This window comes from Dendrobates tinctorius, unplaced genomic scaffold (assembly GCF_039654945.1).
Source record: "Dendrobates tinctorius isolate UK_male_01 unplaced genomic scaffold, ASM3965494v1 ptg000175l, whole genome shotgun sequence".
In the NCBI taxonomy this organism is placed as follows: Eukaryota; Metazoa; Chordata; class Amphibia; order Anura; family Dendrobatidae; genus Dendrobates; species Dendrobates tinctorius.
In genome coordinates, this window is record NW_027361842.1 from 7,218,736 (window position 1) to 7,240,661 (window position 21,926).

A 21,926-nucleotide genomic window follows, 5' to 3' on the forward strand; every position below is an offset into this window, starting at 1 on the left:
CTGGTATAATGCCTCCCATTCTGGGCTCCTTCCAGTAATATATGTCCCCCATCCCGGTATATTTTTCTAGTAATAATATCCCCGCTCTGCTGTTCTTCTCTAACATAAGTAAAAAAAAAATGAAATGATTCTGTTCACACTCCCCCACTCCCACTACTTGCAACATCTTCTTCCATAGCCGGAGCAGAAGCCGGCAGTTGACTGCAGCATGTAAGCGACGGGAAGCGCATGACGTCACTCCCATGCCCCACTCGGCGGATATTTGTGTCTGGAGGTCCCACCCGGGCCTGGTCTCACTCACTGTGACCTCGATCGTTGTGCCCCTGCATCTATCCTTCTATATCCAGGCACATAAATATATCAATAGGGCCTATGTGTCTAGAGGAAGAAAGTTTAAAAGACATCTGGAAGCTTTTCCATAAATAGATGATATTACTAGATCTCTGCGCTAGATTACTGGAGAACAGGGATTGATCCGGGAGTGTACTCTAACTGCAGGATTTATTAGGAAGGAACATTGGCTGCAGAATATAGGGTTTACTTCAGATTAATACTAACAGATAACCTATCCACGTAACTATGTGACTTACATCCACAATCCTTAGGTCCTTCGCACTGTTCCGTGCGGAGAAGACATTTGTCCTGTCCGTTTAGGCAGCCTCTGGTGCTATAGACCACCCTGGTACCAATGCCTGAAAAAATGAGACATCAATTAGTTGTAGGAAAACACTGTAGGAACTTTTCTCAATGTATCAGTGTAATTCTCGGTAGTCTTCTAGTGGAGGAGAACATCAGATGTCTACAGCTACTAACATATATCGTTTTTTTCGGACCATAAGACGCACTTTTTTCCCCCAAAATTTTTGGGGAAAATGGGGATGCGTCTTATGGTCGCAATATACTTACAAATCCTGTTGCTGCAGTTCCTTACCTGCGGTCCCAATGCAGCCTCCCTGTGCTCTGAGGTGCGGTGGGGTCGGGGCTCTGTAATGTGGCTGCAGCGGGGCTCTGTGCTGCGTGGGGGGCTCCGCCGGCATTTTGTTAAAGTCCGAAAGCCCCCGCAACTCCGTTGCTGCAGCGCGGTGGCCTCCAGGAAGATGGCTGCCGGGAGCGGCGTATACTCAAATTCAAATCAAAGCAACGAGATCTCGTCCCAAGATCTCGTCTCCCGAGATCTCGGGACAAGATCTCGTTGCGGAGATCTGAAACTGAGAAGCGGCCATCTTTCCAGAGGCCCCTGGCGGCCATCTGTCCGAAGGCCTCCGCATCACAGCAACGGAGCTGCGGTGGGCTTTCGGGCTTTAACGAAATGCAGGCGGAGCCCCCCACGCAGCACAGAGCCCCGCCTCAGCCACATTACAGAGCCCTGGCACCACCGCACCACAGAGCTCAGGGAGGCTGCATTGGGACCACCGCCATGGGACCGCCGCAACAAGATTTGTAAGTATATTGTAACCAGAGCACAGCCACCCCACAGAACACAGCCACCCCATGGACACAGCCACCCCACAGAACACAGCCACCCCACAGACACAGCCACCCCACAGAACACAGCCACCCCATGGAAACAGCCACCCCACAGAACACAGCCACCCCACAGAACACAGCCACCCCACAGAACACAGCCACCCCACAGAACACAGCCACCCCACGGACACAGCCACCACACAGAGCACAGCCACCCCACTGAATTCAGACTGTAAGACGGTCCCCCATTTGACACATTATTATTTTCCCCTATTATCCACCCCAAAATTTGGGGTGCGTCTTATGGTCCGGTGCGTCTTATAGTCCAAAAAATACGGTACATTATTCACTGCACCTAATTTACTTATCCAGACCTAGGACCATTTTTTATGAGTAACTCTAGGACAGCACAGATCACAATTATAGGAAAGCCCAGCATGTTGTACAAATTAGTCCCCGTTAGTTAGAAAACTGTATAATTTCCCCAGTGGTAATGATGGAATCACACGACTGAAGATCACAGACACAAGTGACTCCATTATTCCTTACAGGAAGATCTATATTTACTCTTACAATTAGTGCGAGAGCCTAGAATAGGGAATACAGGATGGGAGAGGGTAACTCATGAAGACTCCTCCATGAAATGTATCATGCGACCTATTAACAATCTCAGCCACTCAATAAAAGCTATATAAGTGCGAATATTCGGTGTCTCTAATGAAGCGGAGTCTGACACCCATCATATTATGCTGGGTCCTATTAGTGATTGTCAGTAGGTTCTGGTGCCAGATGTGAAATGTTGTATGTGAAGGTTATATCTTAATTGTGAGTTACTTACCGCATGTTTTGGAGCACGGACCAAAGATCAGGTGATCAGTGTTGCCTAGAAAATAAAAGTAGACATTAAAGATGATCTCTGTTGACAAAATGAGAGGTGACATATATTTCCTTTACCTCCCTTCTGTTACATGTACAAGTTGTTGTATCCAGCCCGCAGTATTACACCTCTATATCTTATCTATATATTAATTGACTAAATGCTTGTATCAGTCCCTGGCCGTGTATTTAGCATTAGATCCTTCATGACCTTTGACGTACATGTAAGTCAAAGGTCGTGTCCTTGTCTTTAATGCCATTCGCACGTTGAGCCTATCCACTCAACGTTGAGTTTATCCACTGCTATGTATAGCACAATCAACCAGATAATTGCAGCTTCAACTCCCTAAAGAGGACTATTGAGTACAGCAAAAATACAGTAAAAAGTGTAAAAAGTAAATTAAAAATTAAACACTTAAAAAAAATTCAAAATACACCTTTCTAATCACTGCATTTGTAAAAGTTCGATCTATCAAAATCTAAACTAAATTTATCTGATCAGTAAACAGCATAACGAGAAAAAAAAATCGAAATCGCCAGAATAAAATTTTTTGGCAGCCGCAACATTGCAATAAGAGGCGATCAAAAAAAACATAGTATCTACCCCAAAATGGTATCAGTAAGAATATCAACTCAGGGAGCAAAAAGTAAGCCTTCACCCAGCCTAATGAGGGTTACCCCATAATATGTGAATATTTGGAAAAGTACTTACCGGCTCGGATCGTATGCTTGGGCCCTGAATTATGGCGCTGGATGTTGATAGGCGCGCCTTCCACAGATGCTAATAGCAAAATCACGATTAGAAGAAATCGAAAGAGCATTTTAGCTTGGAGAAATATCGCTGAATGTGTAACACTCAGTGAGTCTTTTCAGACAAAGCCTCTTCCTGCAGCGTCACTCCGTATAACCACACATTCCGTGATGTCACAATGGAGATCTCATTGTGACATCACGAGGAGCAGAACACAGTGATGTCACAATGGGTCAGATAACTGCAACTACTCAACATGGAGCAGCTCCATCAATCTATCTATGATTAATATAATATTAATGTATAAGGACCAAGCCACATTAGAGGATATTATGAATGTATGGGGGCGACACAGAGAGACATTATTCATGGGTTGGGCCACAGGGAGACATTACTATTACTGGGCCACATAGAGTGGCAATATTAACTCATGATGTACACATAGGTGGACAGTTTTACCAGATGAGTGCCTCATTGGGGCCAGTATTAATGTATTAATAGGGGGACATCATTACTATATGGGGGCCAGGAAAGGGACAATATTACTGTATATGGGTCACATAGGAGAAAATGATTAATATTAGGGGCACATAGAGGGACAATATTAATTTATGGGTGCCATATGGGAGGACATTGTTATTAAGTGGGGTACACATGATGAGATTTTTAATGTATGAGGGCCACAATTTGGAATGTTACTACTATATCGGGGGTCATAAAGAGGAATTCCACATCTGGATGAAGGCATAATAGTTGGACATTACTACTGTATGGGTGCCATGTTAGGGCAATTCTACTGTACATTATTTGGGCAAACAGGGGACCTAATTACTACTGAATGGGGACACAGAGGAGCATCATTACTGTATTGTATTTTATTTGGGAGGATACTGTTACCATAAAAAAAAGGGAGGTACTATTTTTGTAGAATTGGAGGAAAAGTGGCAATGGTGACCAGGAAGCAATAATCCATAGATGTCTGTGTGTGCTAGGGTTGCGGATTGCACTAAATATAAAATATAATAAAGTGAGATCGCAACCCAGAGTCCACCGTGCAGAGATGACAAACTGCTGCTCGGTAATGGCAGACTCCAACTGAACACCTGCGAAGAGACCGTAGACCCGGTGTGCACAGGAGCGAGCTCTTTTACAGCACAGAGCTGCAGAAAGAGACGCCGAAGCCTGTTACTTCACAGGCTACGGCTAAACTTACCGCTACTGCAGCGCCAGGGATTAACCCTAGAGAAATGCTGTGTCCTGTAAGCAAACAGAGAGCGCAGCCGACAGTGGTGTTACCGCACTGCTTGTGTACAGCGCCGTCCTGGTGTATGCCACTAACCAGCTGAAGCTTAGCGCTGGAAAGCGCAATAACTGCGCACGGCACCGCTGAGACGGACACTGTGGCGTATGCGGTACAGAGGTGTTTAGTGCAGAGGACACTCTCTGGCTGAGCGTGTAATAGGTGGCGGGAGCACTGCGGCGCTTATGCTGTGTCACCACTTGGCGCTGACACAAGACCCTAAACCGTACATATCAAAGGGAAGGGGTTTCTTAATGAGTTATTCAGTGGTTCACAAGCCTCCACGATCACACACAAGACTATCCATAACTGTCTATACTAGCGCATGGCCAAGAGGCCATGCGGCTTTTATAGTGGCGTCCTTCCGGGACCTTCCCAGTAGTGGACCAATCCGAGCAGGAACGGGACCTGCACATGTGACCTCTGGCCTCCAATGAGAGGTCGTCCCACTGGCATGCTCCGTACCCAAAAGACAGGACTTGGTCCCAGAAGCTTCTACTTGCTGCTGACTCAAGGATGGAGTTATAGCAGAGCCAAAAGAAGCAACCAGACGCCTAGCATCAGTCTGGGCAAGATCCCTGGACTGACGTCTTTGCTGAGCAGGAATTTCTGCGGCTGCAGAGGAATGGGAGACCGCAGAGGATGTGGCTTGAGATTCCCCCTGTGCAGTAGGGGAAACTTGATGCCTAACATTACCACCCCTTCCTAGAGCCACCTCGCTATGCTTGAAGGCTGCAATGAGTAGAGGAGCACAAATATTCTCCACAGGCTCCTAGGTCCTATCCTCTGGGCCATGACCTTTCCAGTCCACTAGATAATATTTTTTGCCCTGTACCACCTTACACCCCACAATGGTGTTCGCCTCGTACTCCTCCGAGGACAAGCTTGATGTCCCGATAGATGACTCCGAAAACCGGGACATGTGAACAGGCTTATGGAGGGACACATGGAAGGTGTCAGTGATAGCCAGGTGGGGAGGAAGGGCCAGATGGTAAACCATAGGATTAACCTTCTCCAGGACCTTGAAGGGACCTAAAAAGCGAGGCGCCAACTTAGTGGACTCAACCTGCAGCCTGATGTTACGAGCGGAGAGCCACACCAAGTTGCCGGGAACAAAGGTGGCAGCGGGGAGCCGGTGTTTATTAGCGCAGGACCTCATTCTCTCCTTGGAGGCCCGGATGGCATCCTGAGTGCAGTTCCAAATGACACATGCCTCCACCGCCCAGTCTGCCACCCTAGAGTCGGTGGACGACACGGGCATGGGCACAGTAGTGCGCGGATGCTGCCCATAATTAAGGAGGAATGGGGTCTGACCGGTGGCGTTGGCCACAGCGTTGTTTAAAGTGAACTCCGCCCACGGTAGCAAGGATGCCCAGTCATCCTGCCTGACCGAAACAAAATGTCGCAGATATGTGACCAGGGTCTGGTTGGCCCTCTCTAAAGTACCTGTTAGGCATCAGATTTCTGTCGCTGCACAGCGAGAATCCCGAGCCTTCCTTCCGGCGGTCTCCCATTCCTCTCCAGCTGCAGAGGAGCTTGCTCAGCAAGCTCTGCCCAGACCAGCTCCATGGGTTTGCTTGCTGCTGCCACCTCTGGCACAGCTATGGCAATGCATGCTGCTCAGCAGCGAGATTCTCCAGAGACTAAGTCCTCATGTCGGGCCACTGAGCATGCCCGTGGTGTGATCTCCCATTGGAGATCGAAGGTCACCTGCTCAGGTCCTGCTCGTGTTTGGATTGGCCCATCCGAGAAGCCAGGAAGGTCCCGGACATTCCCGGCTATAAAAGGTTCACATGGCCGCTCGGCCATGCGCTAGGATAGCCAGTATTTTCCGACTATAAGGAGTGAGTGAGTGATGGATGCACGTGTGAATGTCTCTGGTGACTGACTCATTATGAAACTCCTACCCTTGGTACGCATGTGTTGTGCAGCCAAGCCTGCTAGCGCCCAGGCTTAGGCATAGGTAGGACAGAGTTGAGTCAGATATTAGTCACTATCAGTGACTCGGCACGCCTCAGAGCAAGTGCTCCGCACTCCTTAGCCAGTGTCTATAGCGGTGTTTGTGGCAGCGACACCGCACGCTCAGTGGCCTAGAAGGACTCTAACCTCGTGCCTTGGGGTGGAGTTCTGTTGCTTTTTGCTGTGCACTCTATGGCCGGGCTCTGTGAGCTAAACAGGCTCCGACATTCACATTCAAGTGGCTGTGCGGTTCTGTGAAGCCTCCGAGGCGGCCTATTAAAAACGCAGGTGCCCCAGGGCAGGCTAGGCATAAGGCTGGTGCCCCAGGGCAAGCTAGGCATAAGGCTGGTGCTCCAGGGGGGCTAGGCATAGGGCTGGTGCATCAGGGGGGATAGGCATAAGGATGGTGCACCAGGGGGGGCTAGGCATAAGGCTGGTGCACCAGGGGGGGCTAGGCATAAGGCTGGTGCCCCAGGGTGGGCTAGGCTTAAGGCTGGTGCCCCAGGGCGGGCTAGGCATAAGGCTGGTGCCCCAGGGTGGGATAGGCATAAGGCTGGTGCCTCAGGGCGGGCTAGGCATAAGGCTGGTGCTCCAGGGCGGGCTAGGCATAAGGCTTGTGCCCCAGGGTGGGATAGGCATAAGGCTGGTACCGCAGTGCCGGCTAGGCATAAGTCAGGAGCCCCAAGGCGGGATAGGCAAAAGGCAGGAGCCCCAGGGCGGGCTAGGCACAAGGCAGGAGCCCCAGGGCGGGCTAGGCATAAGGCTGGTGCCCAAGGGCGGGCTAGGCATAAGGCTGGTGCCCCAGGGCGGGCTAGGCATAAGGCTGGTGCCCCAGGGCAGGCTAGGCATAAGGCTGGTGCCCCAGGGCGGGCTAGGCATAAGGCTGGTGCCCCAGGGCGGGATAGGCATAAGGCTGGTGCCCCAGGGCGGGCTAGGCATAAGGTTGGTGCCCCAGGGCAAGCTAGGCATAAGGCTGGTGCCCCAGGGCAAGCTAGGCATAAGGCTGGTGCCCCAGGGGGGGCTAGGCATAAGGCTGGTGCACAAGGGGGGGCTAGGCATAAGGCTGGTGCCCCAGGGTGGGCTAGGCTTAAGGCTGGTGCCCCAGGGTGGGCTAGGCTTAAGGCTGGTGCCCCAGGGTGGGCTAGGCATAAGACTGGTGCCCCAGGGCGGGCTAGGCATAAGGCTGGTGCCCCAGGGCGGGTTAGGCATAAGGCTGGTGCCCCAGGGCGGGCTAGGCATAAGGCTGGTGCCCCAGGGTGGGCTAGGCATAAGGCTGGTGCCGCAGGGCGGGCTAGGCATAAGGCTGGTGCCCCAGGGGGGCTAGGCATAAGGCTGGTTCCCCAGGGGGGGCTAGGCATAAGGTTGGTGCCCCAGGGTGGGCTAGGCTTAAGGCTGTGCCCCAGGAAGGGCTAGGCATAAGGCTGGTGCCCCAGGGCGGGCTAGGCATAAGGCTGATGCCCCAGGGCGGGCTAGGCATAAGGCTGGTGGCCCAGGGCGGGCTAGGCATAAGGCTGGTGGCCCAGGGCGGGCTAGGCATAAGGCTGGTGCCCCAGGGTGGGCTAGGCATAAGGCTGGTGCCCCAGGGCGGGCTAGGCATAAGGCTGGTGCCCCAGGGCGGGCTAGGCATAAGGCTGGTGCCCCAGGGTGGGCTAGGCATAAGGCTGGCTCATTTTTCCAGATTTCACCTATTTGTGTGGTTCCATCCGTATCCAGCTAGAATTTTTGCAAACACTATATAGGAGTAGATAGAGGAGCCTTTCTGCTGGCTTGTGCCCTGCAGCCCCAGCCAGATTAGTATTAGCCTATTTTTTGGAGCCTCATTTTTTGCATTGTAGATTACCTTCCTGCATTGTAATAGCTACAAAAAGTTTGTGATACTATCGGTTTTACATCTTTGGGCACATCCAGTGTCTTTTTGTGAAAAAAAAGTTAATAAAGTTCACCAAACACTCCACTTTACAGTTGTGTAGGCCACATTAGCTCATATTAAAGTCTAGTCCACACTTTATAAAATTAGTGTTTCTTATACCTGTTAGCAGCTGTTCAGGAATAAGCACACTAAGCCCTTAGTACTTTTCTGCCTATCTTTATCAGTCTAACAAGATGAAGAAGGCAGGGAGTAAGGCACGTGGTCGAGGGCGTGGAGTTTCTGCAGGGAGAGGACGTGGGGATCCTGTACCTGCTGCGGGCACCAGTGACTCAGCATCCCCCAGTTTTACCAGGGAACAGTCCTTTATGCGCAGCTTTGTAGGAGCTCGCCGTACCCCACTGCTGTGGGACGAACAAATTGAAGCCGTTGTCGGTTGGATGGAAGCTAACGCATCGACTTCAATTAGTTCCAGATCCTCTCAGGTCCAGAGCACCCATCTGTCTCTTCACCACCTGCCTAATTGCCCAGGCAGTCAGAGAGCCCTAGACAGGAGCCATCTCTACTTCTGTTCTCTGAACCTGTTGGCTTGGAAAGAGGGGGCCAGCCAAGCAGCATTCGAGAACTTGAAGAAGAGGTAGTAAGCAGTGATGCACAACAGCTTTGTTTTTTCTGAATCTGAAGAGGCGGGTGGGTCAGTGCCTATGGTCAGCACACCTTCGTACGCATCTGATGATGAGACTCAGGTGCCACTTTCTGGTGCATACTGTGCTGTCGAGACTACCCAGGAGAAGCAGTCATTTGAAGAGGGTAGTGTAGATGATGAGGTCCTTGACCCATCATGGCGTGAGGTACAGGAAGGTGGTGGGAGCAGCTCTGAGGAAGAGATTCCCCGAAAGGTATAAAAGGCCAAAAAAGGAGGGAGAGGGAGGAGGCAGACTCGGTTGCCTGTAGCCTCCACTTCGGCACCCATTAGGAGCATGCCTCTTCCAAAGCCCAAAACGGGCACTCCCAAGACTTGCAGTGCCTGGTAATTTTTTGACACAGTTGCAGATGACATTTGCTTTGTCAAATGCAAGCTGTGTAATCAGAAAGTGAAAAGAGGGAAAAGTGTCAGCAACCTCAATACCACAAATATGTGGGAACATGTGCGGACCAAGCACGTGGTGGAGTTACAAAGAAACACTGAAGACCTAGGCTAACCTACAGCGCCACCTACCACCTCTTCAGCTCATGTTGTAGCCTCTTCCTCCAGCTCACACACAGCTGGTTCGGCTTCCTCACAGGATCACCATGGAAGAACCTCTGGCACTGTTGTACAGAGACACAGTGTCATTCCACCCACAGCACCACATTCCCTGTCATCCTCTGTTAAATATTAATAATTCGTTAAATATTTCTTATTACACCCAGTTCTGTAGAATGCTTTAGCTTACATGACATAGGCTATTTTTAAGCTTGGCTCATGGTAGAAATGTCAGCTCACTACATATTTAAGTTTAGCCTTGAGGTAAATGTCAAACTCCATATATACCGAGATCACGTGTTTCAAGAGACGTATATAATTCATGGCTAACTGTAGAGGGTGCTGTCTTCTTCCCTCACCATCATGAGACACAGACGCAAGATGACATAACTCAACAGCTGGTATGTTACTTTAGTACGAAGAAGCCGAACTGAGAGACAGACGCCATTTGCCATGTGAGATCCCGGAGAGAAAGAAGAATACATGCTGCTTTGCTATGAACAATGGACAATATTTCTTTCACTTATTTTTATTCACCTGTTTTTCTGTAATAACCTTTCTTTGATGGAAGAATCCAAATAAACCACTATATTTTTATCTGGTAACTAGTCCTGAGTATTTTACAGGATATGCATTATTTTACATTGGAGAGCCAGCCAGATCTGAATTTTTGTACTTTTTTGCGGATTTCCCTCAACTTGCCCACACGGGGGATTGGACTTTGCTAACGTCAAATCATATGTGCAAGTTATCGGGAATTCCACTACTTACAAGAATCACACAGAACCTAGAAGTAAGAATTGCCAGATAGATTGAGAAGTACTACAAGTGCCAAAGTGCTAGACGTGCTGAAACCAAGACAAGAGCCCAGCGTTGTCCATCAAAGGAACAAGCTGAGACATTTCAAGGTAAGATAAAATGGATGTCATTAATTGTCTTGCTAAGCAGAGTAAATTGAAATTTAAGTCTGTAGACAATTCTAATTCAGAAGTTTTATGGTTAAGTTTATATGCCGAGTGTGAACTCGAGAATCAGAGGTTAGATTCTAAGTTTTTCAATAGAGAAAGAGAGAGATTAAAAAATATTCTACAGATGGTAGATATATTTCATAGATCTGTGTCAGAGAAATCCAAAAATGATTGTTGTGATGTTCTCGAGATTGGCTGTAAAGTTAGGGAGATTGACTGTAATCAAGTGTCTGTAGCAGTCATTGAAGGTGACCTTGCAGACGTGGAACAAGATGGAGAAGTAGGAGGAGACTTCAGAACTGACGTAGAGGACGTACAAGGGAAAGACGTACCACTAAAAATAGAAGACTCACAGGCCCAAATCCGAAGTAGCGTGAGGAAGAATTTGATAAAAATATGCCAAATAATTCCTGCTTGTGACAACAAAATAGATGTTTGTAGAAACTCTGAGATTTTTGAAAGTTGTGTTGATAAATTTGATTTATCTAACGAGGAGAAGAATCAGTTGTTCAAAATGTGGATCCCTGTAAACTTTGCTAGGAGATTGACTTTAAAGTTATCTGGTGAGACACATGAGAATTTAACTGATAAGGACAGATTAAAAATTCTCATTTTTTGTTCATCAAATGAAAATCATCCAGATATTGATATTCTTCAAAAATTAAGGATTGGTCGGAAGGAATGTATTTTTACGTTCATGTCCATATATGAACGTTTGTATAGAATGCTGAGTGAGAATGTCAAAACACCGTCCCTCATAAGGAGTTTTGTAAGCAAATTTTGGTTTCTAAATCCTGCATCTCGTGTTATTGCGTCACAAAAAGATTCATTGTTTGAATGTGCGCAATCCCTTGATTTTGCCAGAAAACACGAGAATCGTGAAAGGAAAGTAAATTGTGCTAATTTTGGAAAGACAGGCAGAGTAAAATCTTATCAGAAGCTTATCTGTATTTTGCTAATACAGATTAGCAAAACCTTCTAAAATGAGTTTTCCCCAAATATATGAAGTACAAAGGAGATCACATGTTTGTTATAAGCCATATGGAATGATGCAAAAGAACACCGAAAAGACACAAATTGAATTAAGAAAAATGATGAGTTCTGATTTTCTTTCTGTAACCAAGATGGCCGAATTTAACAGACAGAAACAGGTGGTGAGTGACATCATGGCCTGTAAACTGAATACTCTGCTCCAAGAATCTATCAGCTTTAAAATGGCAAGAACCTTTCAGGATATTTTTTGCAGAGAAATAAGTATGGGTGTAGGAATTGGCTAGAAAAAGTAATATATTTTGTGTAACAGTGTTATACAATTAGTGAGTTATATGTAATTATTTTATAGAGTATAATCCTGTAGTTTTATGGTTTGTGGATATATACATAGTCATACAGTATATATAGAGTGTTTGTAGAAGTGGAAATAGTAGAACTGTATTTTTTTTTTAATGAAAATTAAAATCTACATCAGTAATAATACTTAGAATTATGAATATGATATTAACCTTATTTTTTATGTTTCCTTAGAATTTTCATTTCAAAGCAGGACTTAATCGGGAAAAATTCTCTTCCAAGGATTTATGCCTTTATTTACACAGGAAGTTGCAATAATTGCATGATTTTATATATCTAACCCTTAAAAGGAAATAACTAATTGCATTTCAAAATGGTTTCTGGGTGTATGCTTTTCTGCATGGTTCGAATGACAACCACAGCAGGGAAATTTGAACCTTGTTCTAATAAAACAAGTATACCAGTATACTATGTCCCTGTTCCTTAGGGAAAGAATTTTTAAAGGGGTCTCAGCTTTTGCAAAGCAATGGAATTTTTTTTCCAGGCCTAAATGTCAAGTATAGCTATACATATATTTATGTCATGTGTATTTGGGGAATATTCAAAGAAATATTAAGAGACTAAATTGGAATAGTTTACAATGCATTGATAATTAGGATAATTTGGGTTAAAATACGTGTATTCATCACACCTTCGTATGTGAGGTATTTGGTTTAAACTTAATATGTGACAGTCTGAGTGACAGTGACTGAGTGTATGAGCAGCTGCTGAGCGAGTAATGTGATATGTTTGTGAGGCCTCAGGATCCTGAATGCATGAGAGAAAGGAAAAAAAAAAAACCCCAAAAGCTTTTATCTTTAGGAGAAATATGCAGATCAGTTAAATTAATAGAATATTAAGATACATAATGAAATATTATCTATACAACATATATTTCTATATTTCTATAGTAATTATTATTTCTTGATTTAGTTAATAGTGGATAAGTGCAAAGTGCAATCGCACATCAAAATGGTTTATGCAAATTAATTTTTCCAAAGGATAATTTTATGATATTCAAATTAATTTTGATGGTTACACATCTTCAGACAAATAATGGTATAATATTTACACAATTTATAAATTAATTATTTTTAATTTTGGTTTTGATAAATGAATTATTTCATAGAACAATATTTTTTGGTATTAAGGGGGAAAATATGTTTTTGATCCTGACTACATCATCACATTTGATTAATACCTCTTCTTCACACATTTTAATAGGAAAAAAAAATATTAATAAGGTACAATGGTATAAGTATTGGGTATAATAATAAGTATTATAAAGAGTCATTTCCTTACAGTAAGAGGAATATTACATGCAAAGTTGCATGATTTGAATATTTTGATAACACAAGTTTATGACAATTATGAAATAATCCAGATCATGGAAATATTAAGGGTATATGTTACTGAAGACATAACTACTCTGCATCAACATAAAGGCCTTATTCTTATTTTTATTTTTATTCTTATTTTTCATTATTTTTAATTCTTTCACCAATATTTAGTAAAGTAATATCTACTGAGAATATTGCTTCATTAAATATAGCAATTATATGGTTCTATTACTAAGGAAAATGTTTCACTTCTGAGTTATATGCAACAATTCTTTTATTCATTCATTCGCTCACTCATATATTCTTATTTTGGTTCATGGCTATACATTCCTACATATTATTAGTATAATAAATATATTCCTTATAAATAAAGATGAAAACACTGGTTACATAAAACACAGTGACACCTATGGGTTGAAAAAGGTAATTACACCTAAGACATAAAAAAATGTTCTATCACATGAAGAATATGGATAATAATGTATTATCACTTATTATTGGTTTATTATTTCAAACATTGAAATCCATATACAGTACAAATTCTGATAATAATTATATGGATATTACTGATTGCTATGGTACGCTGTGATATTATAGGATAGGAAAATTACCGGATTTGGTATAGACTAGGGAATGAAGACTTCAAGCAAGATACTGAAATTACGTTAATAAAGACTTTTCATATTAAAATTGATTCTTATCAGTTGCAAGAAGAAGAATGCCGCGATCCAGAAGTCCAAGAAGGTAACAAAGCTATGACTTCTCAGTAAGACTGTGTTAATTACAAGTGCAGTATCCACCACTGACAGTCACAATTAAAGTGTCTAACCTGACAACCAGAGGACGATGATCCTACGATGCTGATGTGAACTGTGTTATCACGTTCTTATCAAGTTCCAGAGGTTTTCAATCACCTGTAAAGCTTCGATGTAAAGCTGGTGAACAATAAGGTAATTGTCAGGAAGCTACAACCCTGACATATGTCCTGTGCATTAGGACAAGGACTGGTTATGGTGCTATGTTTAGCAAGGAAGAGTCATTTTAACCCTTGCTTTGCTGACCAAAGACGTCACACCTGTTCAAAGACCAGTACCGATGGAGGATTCCAGAATATCCAAGGCGAGCCAATGTAAGCCCAGGTTTTTAAAATGTGACACTGCACAGATATTAAAGCTGCATAGACTTTGTTTTCGTATTAACATTTGAATTTATGAACTTTGATTTTATACACAACACGATTTCTACAACATCTATATGCTAGAGAAAAACTGTGTTTTTAAAAGAACCAAGAAGAAGACAGAAGACATCAAAATGAAGACCAGATGACATCAGATGATGATGACTGGACCTGAGATGCTTCAATTTAGACTTAGGGAAGTATAATTATACATATTTTATATGAATATTGTTCACGGCTTACCATAACATGAATTCAATTATGTTATTGAGTACTTATAACGGTAATCTGATATTATTATTATTATTGATATTAAATTATTTTGTCAAAGAAGAAGAAAAGAAGAAAAAAAGATCTTGTTATATTTGAGGGTTCCAATTAATGTCTGTCTCCCTCAAAAGGGGGAATTGTTAAATATTAATAATTCGTTAAATATTTCTTATTACACCCAGTTCTGTAGAATGCTTTAGCTTACATGACATAGGCTATTTTTAAGCTTGGCTCATGGTAGAAATGTCAGCTCACTACATATTTAAGTTTAGCCTTGAGGTAAATGTCAAACTCCATATACACCGAGATCACGTGTTTCAAGAGACGTATATAATTCATGGCTAACTGTAGAGGGTGCTGTCTTCTTCCCTCACCATCATGAGACACAGACGCAAGATGACATAACTCAACAGCTGGTATGTTACTTTAGTACGAAGAAGCCGAACTGAGAGACAGACGCCATTTGCCATGTGAGATCCCGGAGAGAAAGAAGAATACATGCTGCTTTGCTATGAACAATGGACAATATCTCTTTCACTTATTTTTATTCACCTGTTTTTCTGTAATAACCTTTCTTTGATGGAAGAATCCAAATAAACCACTATATTTTTATCTGGTAACTAGTCCTGAGTATTTTACAGGATATGCATTATTTTACATCCTCACACTCCCAGGCCAGTCTACAGCCATCGGTAGCACAGGCAAGGGAGAAAACGCTCCCATACTCGGCAAACCACCCCGGAGCACAGGCTCTGAATGCTGGCATTGCAAAACTACTGTCCCTTGAAATGCTCTCATTCAGGCTGGTGGAGACTGTCACCTTCCGTAACTTCATGGCATTGGCAGTCCCACAATACAACATGCATGTGGAGGGAAAAATTAAACATGTGCTACTAAACGCCGTCAGTAGCAAGGTCCACTGATGCGTGAACCAGTAACCATGGACAGGGACGATATCTTTCCCTCTCTGCCCATTGGGTAAATGTTGTGGAGCCGGGTACAGATCTTGAGAGTGGCATTGTACGTGTTCTGCCAACTCCAAGGATTGCAGGAATCCAGTCTGTACACATTGACTCCTCCTCATACTCCAGTTCCTCTGAATCAGCGCTGCAGGAGCCGTCACAGTCTACCTCCACATGGACCCATGAACGCTTACCTGTTACGACCGATATGGTCAACAGACCGTATTGAAATTAATTTCTTTGGGGAATCGAAGTCACACAGCGCAGGAGCTCTGGAATGCCATCAAGCAGGAGAGCGACGTGTGGTTTGTGCCAGCGAATCTCCAGCCAGGCATGGTAGTGTGTGACAATGGCCGAAATCTGGTGGCAGCTCTGGACCTAGGCAACCTCATTCACATCCCATGTCTGGCACATGTGCTCAACTTGGTCGCGCAGAGTTATTTGAGGGACTATCCGGATCTTGATGCACTGCTGCACAAGGTCCGCATAGAGTTCGCTCACTTGCGGCGTTCCAGCATGGCAAGATCGCGCATTGCAGCTCTGCAGTGCTGATTCTGCCTTCCGGAACATCGCATCATATGTGACCTACCCACCAGGTGGAATTCAACGTTGCATATGTTGGAGAGGTTGTGTGAGCAGCAGGCAGCAGTAATGGAGTACCAGGTGCATCAGGTGCAAACAAGGCGCACTGCGCGCCGTTCACACTTCACCACCACTGAGTGGACCTCTATGAAGGACATTTGCCATGTTTTGCGTGCCTTCGATGATTCCACACAGATGGTGAGTGCAGATGATGCACTAGTCAGCATGACTATCCCCCTTATCAGCCTGCAAGCACTAAGGGAGGAGGTTTTGGAAGAGGTGGAGGATGAAGAGTCCCAAATGCCATCTGCTTCTGGACAGTCTGCGCAACATGGTTCCTTACAAAGGCCTAGGCAGGGGACGCTTTGTGAGGAGGATGAGGAGGAGTCAATGAAGGAGGAAGACATCTGTCCAGAGGAGGGAGGTACACAATGCTCTAGTAGTCAGTATGTAGAGTGAGGGTGGGGTGATGCAGAGCAGGAAGAGATGACGCCTGAAGCAGGGGACAGCGTTTCTTGGCCAGTTGGCAGTCTGCAGCACATGGTTGATTTCATGCTGCAGTGCCTGAGAAACGACCGCCGCATCGCCCACTTTCTCAACACGGCTGATTATTGGGTGTACAACCTCCTAGATCCTTGCTACTGGGACAACTTACAAAGCCTCATAACACCGTTGAACCGGAAGCATAAAATGCGGGACTACCAAGACACACTGGTGCATTCCATCATGTTCTCCATTCCACCCGAGAGCAGTGCTGCTAGTGCTTTACAAAGCAGCTCAGTGCGTCGAGGCAGTGGAGGAAGCTCTGCACAAAGAGGGAGCAGAAGCAGCGCCTCAGCACAAGGCAAGACCAGTATGGCCCAAATGTGGCAAAGATTTGTGTCCCCACCACAAATGTCTACACCATCACAGACGGCTCCAGTCAGCAGGAGGCAACGTTTCCATCAGATGGTGACAGACTACATGTCTTGCCCTCTCAGTGTTCTCCCACACGGCTTTTCCCCCTTCAAGCTTTGGGTCTCTAAGCTGGATACATGGCCAGAGCTTAGCCAGTATGCATTGGAGGTGCTGGATTGCCCTGCTGCTAGTGTATTATCGGAACGCGTCTTTAGTGCCACAGGTGGTGTACTAACAGACCATCGCATGTGACTATCCTCCGATAACGTTGACTGGCTTACTTTTCTGAAAATGAACAAGGTCTGGATCTCGCAGGAATTTGCCAGTCCTCTTCCAGATTAAATAATTGGTTGGCAACAGTATCCAGGTTTCCTGTTGTTTTCATGTTTCTACCACCTGAACTGTAATCCCTGGGCTCCAACACCGCCAGTTGCTGCTCAGAAGTGCCGTCTGCACAGTCAACACTTGCTGCTGTGTTATTGGGGTTCAGTAACGTCAGCTGATCCCCTGCTGTGTGTCTGGCAATTTCTACTGCTCTGTCCACACTCACACTACTACAGATATTAAACTTGCTCCAATTAGGCCTCTGGCCGCACTCTGTTTCTACTGTAATCCCTGGGCTCCAACACTGCCAGTTGCTGCTCAGAAGTGTCTTTGGCACTGGTACTCCCTCCTGCCCAGCCTGGTTCCAGCACGCCAGCTGTTTCCGGGTAGTGTCAACGTCACATTGCCTCCAATACGTTGTCCTGTCGTGTTGCGGTCGGGTTAGCCAACTCTATGGTGCCTGCAGTTTAGGTGCTTCCTATGTGGGCTGCGGGATCTGGCTATGAAGGCTGGTTGCGTAGTGCCAATAGGACAAGCTCCCCCTGTAGGACTGTGGGTTTCAGTAACTCCGGCCGGCTCGCGGCCTTGCAACTTTATTTTTCATGTGTACCTTCTGCTGTCTATCTGAGTTCCAGTACCATTAGCTGGTTCTTTGGAAGTCAATCTTGAATATGTCCCCCTGGGTTCCAGTAACGTCAGCTGGTTCCAGGTAGAGCCTTGGGCTCTCGCAGCCATATTGATGATAAAATAAAAAAGTTATGGCTCTGGGAAGAAGGGGAGCAAAAAATGTAAAATGTCTCGGGGCATATGGGGTTAGGTGATGCATATTGATTGGCGATCCATTCATTTTCACAGTTTTTCCTGAGCTTTTCCAGTATGCACGTAACCCTGAACTTAAGATCCATCGTGGTTCTGTGGCTAATTATTTTTCCTCTGCATGGATGTGCATTGCACTACACTTCTATCTCACAGCCAATGCTACCTCATTTTTATCTATAATAATAAATGCGCTAAGCAGCTTCCAGGTTGTAACAACTTCCGTCCAGTTGTAACTGGTGACGTCACCGCACACCTCTTGCCATGTTAACCCTCAACACACCACTCCTCAACACACACCTCCTCAACACACACTCCTCTCACCTTTCACCATCTCCACTCACGTCCCCCCCCTTTCACTCCACATACAACCCTTTCTCTCACTCCATCTCTCATACTCACGCCGTCATCGCCGCTGCTCCACGATCCCCGACAACTTCTTCCGCCGGCGCCATCCTGGAACCTGACGTTGTCCACGCCGGCGACATGTTCTTGCAGCGACGCCATCTTGAGTATCGTGAAATCCCGCGATACTCAAGATGGCATCGCCGCAAGAACATGTCGCTGGCTTGGACGACGTCTGGATCCAAAATGGCGTCGGTGAAATCTCGCGAGATTTCGCCGACGCCATTTTGGATCCCGACATCGTCCTCGCGAGATTTCGCCAACGCCATTTTGGATCCCGACATCGTCCACGCCGGCTACATGTTCTTGCGGCGACGCCATCTTGAGTATCGCGGGATTTCACGATACTCAAGATGGCGTCGCCGCAAGAACATGTCGCCGGCGTGGACAACGTCTGGATCCAGGATGGCGCCGGCGGAAGAAGATGTTGGGGATCGTGGAGCAGCGGCGATGACGGCGTGAGTATGAGAGACGGAGTGAGAGAAAGGGTCGTATGTGGAGTGAAAGAGGGGGGGACGTGAGTGGAGATGGTGAAAGGTGAGAAGAGTGTGTGTTGAGGAGGTGTGTGTGTTGAGGGTTAACATGGCAAGAGGTGTGTTACTATCCTCCCGATGCGATAGCATCGGGCCTTAATCTAGTTCTTAATATTAGAGCAGATCTCTGACATGTCTACCTTTCTTCTCCCTCGATAGATTTGGAGCTTCTGCTGTGCTCCCTTGGGTCATGCAAGCTCCTAGGTTATGACTATACTTTCTTTGCTCTGCTGCAGTAGCTATCCTACTGCTTATGTTTTCCCCCTTGTCTCTGTCTTCTCTCTGTGTTAATTTTTCTTTTTTTAGTCCTGACTCCTTATATAACCCTGGGGATCATCTGACTTGAACAAGTTTTAATGAGGTACATTTTGAAGAATATTCCTTCACGCGACTTTGGTGAACTTAAACATTGCCCCCTTTAATGCAAAGAGGCTCAATGCACTTACAAAACTGACACAATGGGTGTATATAATTATGATAATCCCAGTGGTAAGAGGGCAACTCCCTGGATAGATAGAGCTTACAAAAGAATGGAGCAATATGTCCTGAAAAGAATGACACTGGAATAGCACTCACGATAATAATAAAAAATATAAACTTTATTTACTAATTTTTTAAAAATAGATAATGGACAAGTACTGATGGGTATATGGTAAAGACACAAAAAGAACATTCCTGTAGGTAATAATAGGTATAACCAGCATTCTTACTGTAGAAGAACAATGCGTAATCACAAAATATTTAAAAGAAAAAGCCTGGTATGCAAGTCAACAAATCCTAATCAGGAAGAAATGTGTAATACATAAATGGACAGTAATGTGATGCAGTCACAAGATGGCCTCAAAGTGAAGAAACATTGTTAACGCATATGTATCCAAATACAGTATAAAGTCAAACCCATAGTGTGACGGACTCTCCTGAGCCCATTTTTTGAGTGGACCCTCTGGGTTGTGGCACCCACCCACCGAGGGCGAGCTTACCTTGTGAGAATCCACCCCCTATACAGGGAGTGTCAGGGGCAAGACCAAGGGGGTGAGCCACCACGACTGCTGGGACCAGCCGGCCGGCTCAGGGGGACACTATGTGCAAGTGTCTGACTATAAGGACGAGCAAGAAGCAAGACAAGACAAGACGTAGGTGCAAGGTATCTTCATTAGGATAACTTCAGAATCACATTCAGTGTAAAAACGTGAGAACAAGCAAAACGTGCAAAATGCGTGCGTGGGCACGCCAAGGTCCATAGCATGGTACGTGCCAGGAGGCATGCCTGGGTACAGGCAAAGGCACAATGGCATCGGACTCCGGACAGCTGACAACGATCGACATGATCAGGCATCAGGCTGCTGACATCAGTTCCGGGCATCAGGCCGTAGTCATCAGGCTTACGATCTCTGGCAGCGATCGGCAGGTTCCAGGCATCCAGCGGGCAAACCAGGGTTCAGGCAAGGAGGCACGACAGATCTCCAGGCATGGTGCATGTTAAGGAACACGCCGAGGTCCAAGGCAAGATTCCAGGCAGGGTGCGTGCTAGGGGCACACCAGGGTCCAGGGTAAGGTGCAAGGCTAGGTGCATGTGTAGGGGACACGCCAAGGTACAAAGCAAGGTGCAAGGCAAGGTGCGTGTGTAGGGGACATGCCAAGGTTCAAGGCTTAACAAACAAGACAGGGTGCGTGTGTAGAGACACACCAAGGCACAAGGTAACAAACAAGATAAGGTGCGTGTATAGAGACACTCCAAGGCACAAGGTAACAAACAAGACCGGGTGCGTGTATAGAGACACGCCAAGGCACAAGGTATCAAAGCAGAGTCCTGCGCGTGCAAAGAGACATGCCAGGGTCAGGGTTCAAGGCAGGGTGTGTGCTAGGAGCCACACCAGGGTTCAAGGCAGGGTGCGTGCTAGGAGCCACGCCAGGGTTCAAGGAAGGTCTGCGTACTAGGAGCCATGCAGAAGGCATGCCTCACTGGCCAGTGCACACGGCTGTACACAAACGCGAGGCACTTACCACGGCACAGGAGACGGCCAAGGGGAACCCACGCCGGGGTTCAATACAAGGACAAGGCAAGGAACAAGGCAAGACAAGGTACGGAACATGGACCAGAACATAGGCAGAGACAGAGCCAGGACAGAGTGAGGACAGAGTCTAGCAGCAGAGTGTAGGCGGAAGCCCAGAGCCGGGCCAAGGGAACACCTTGGGACTAGACTTGGAAATGTGCAAGAGAGCACCAGAGGACAGAGTGCGGAAAACCAGGCTGAGACAAGAACATGAGAAGTACTACAAGGCTCAGAATAGCAAAGACCAGACATGGCAAAATAGGCAAGGCAGAGAACAGAGGAAGGACTACAAGTCAAAGAATAGCTAAGGCGAGACATAGCAAAGCAGGCTAAGGCAGAAAACAGCGGAAGTACTACAAGGCAAAGACAAACATGACATGGCACGAGAGACAAATATAAGACAAGGCACGGGACAAGAGAAGGAGTACGAGCACAGAGCGTGCGCAGAGACAGACGACAGGGCAAAGTGCAAGGGCACAGAATACAGGGAGCGACCGAGCAGACCAAACAGCCAGGCAGGGAAGCAACACAATAATCAGGCCCTGACCATAGGGAGGGGCGGTCTCATATTGCACCATAGCACCAGTACTTCTGGGTTAGGACCAGGGGAGAACTTCCAGTTCAGTTCCTCCAGGATCACAGAGAGCAGTCACATGACCAGGGATTCCAGACATGCAGAGATGATTGCAGAACCAGACAGTAGTGGAAGCTAGGAAAGGTCACATGATCAGGGTTCCAGACATGCAGAGATGATTGCAGAACCAGACAGCGCTGGAGCCTAGGAAAGGTCACATGATCGGGGG